Raw genomic sequence first — 1,226 nt, forward strand, 5'->3', positions numbered from 1 at the left:
TGCATATGATTTAATTTTTCCCGAGTTCATGAAAAACAATTACAAAGAATTTCTTTCGGTAACCACGCGGCATTTACAAGAATCAGCAATCGTGAAGAGAAAGTAAAGAGCATCAAGCGAAAAACAGAACAAAATCTTCCTACCGCAAGCCTTATATGGAATGATGATAGTAGCTGACACTAAAGATCTTTGCAGCTGATAAATATTCGATAACCTGTCAGAGGACGCGAGTAGGCGAGTATCTGTGACGTGATGCTTATTTCGAGCATCAGACAACAGATCTAATAAGGTTTGATTCTCCGCGGGAAAGGCTAGAAGAATAGACTCTACGGTTGGGAATCAGTAGGTCCAATTTTGCGAATATAGTTGCGGCTTCAAAAGCGGAGGTCCCATCAGAGGGGGTAACGGGGGAGGGGAGACGGGGCGGGACGGAGGGAGTGGGAGTTACGTAGAGCCGGCACCCAGTGGCACCGAGAGCATGCCCGCTGTCTTGGCACTCTCCTTACTTGGGACTTGTTCTGGGTTGCACTACTCTTGCTTAGGTAAGTCACTTGGCCACCAATTATCTCTCATAATAAGGAAAGACAATGAACATACTTTCACTTTCCGTTGCACTTTCTTTTGCTTCCTGATTTTGCAACACTTCCAGTGGGTAGCAAGTAATGTCCAGTAAATACGCACTAACGTTTTCTTTCACCATTACAGTATCGACGAGAGCCACGTTATTTTATATGCCTCAACCATGAGATCCTTCAGCCATCAAAAAACATCAGAACCGGCATATACAGCTGACCAATCTCCATTACAGATTAACAAAATGTATAGAAATTATAAATTAATTCATCCTTCGAATCATTATTCGCAGTTACCCAACCAACATCAGTCCTTGGCCAACGCCCACAAACATCCAACGAGCGGTAAGGGATAAATAAACGAGGCATTTATCACGTGAGTTATTCACCTAACCACTAGTCGGGCACGCCATGAGCCAGAGCGCACCCCACCGCTCCTCAAACTGGCCTCAGACACACTGGCAGCCAGATGCCCGTGTCTCTGCTTTGGCCCTCGTCTTAGTGCCACGCCGTGCCCACTTGCCACTGATAATAGGACAGTTCAAAAGCTGCAAATTCATTTAAGCTTTTATTTTTTTTTCTTATCACTCAGGACTTTGGGGCATCTTTCTTCGATACTCAAAGTTGTATTTATAAATAATACGTTGTATACAT

The 1,226-nt window shown here is 44.1% G+C and overlaps 1 long non-coding RNA gene across 1 annotated transcript in view; it reads right to left on the bottom strand.

The window, feature by feature from the left end:
* LOC119593721 overlaps positions 1-1,135 on the bottom strand; it is a 1,971-nt gene extending 836 nt beyond the window's left edge. Inside the window, exon 1 of the long non-coding RNA XR_005230556.1 lies at positions 962-1,135. This is a non-coding gene — a long non-coding RNA (uncharacterized LOC119593721). The remainder of the gene's footprint in view (positions 1-961) is intronic.
* Between the last annotated feature and the right edge of the window lie 91 nt (positions 1,136-1,226).

Source organism: Penaeus monodon, chromosome 32 (genome assembly GCF_015228065.2).
Source record: "Penaeus monodon isolate SGIC_2016 chromosome 32, NSTDA_Pmon_1, whole genome shotgun sequence".
Taxonomy (NCBI): domain Eukaryota; kingdom Metazoa; phylum Arthropoda; class Malacostraca; order Decapoda; family Penaeidae; genus Penaeus; species Penaeus monodon.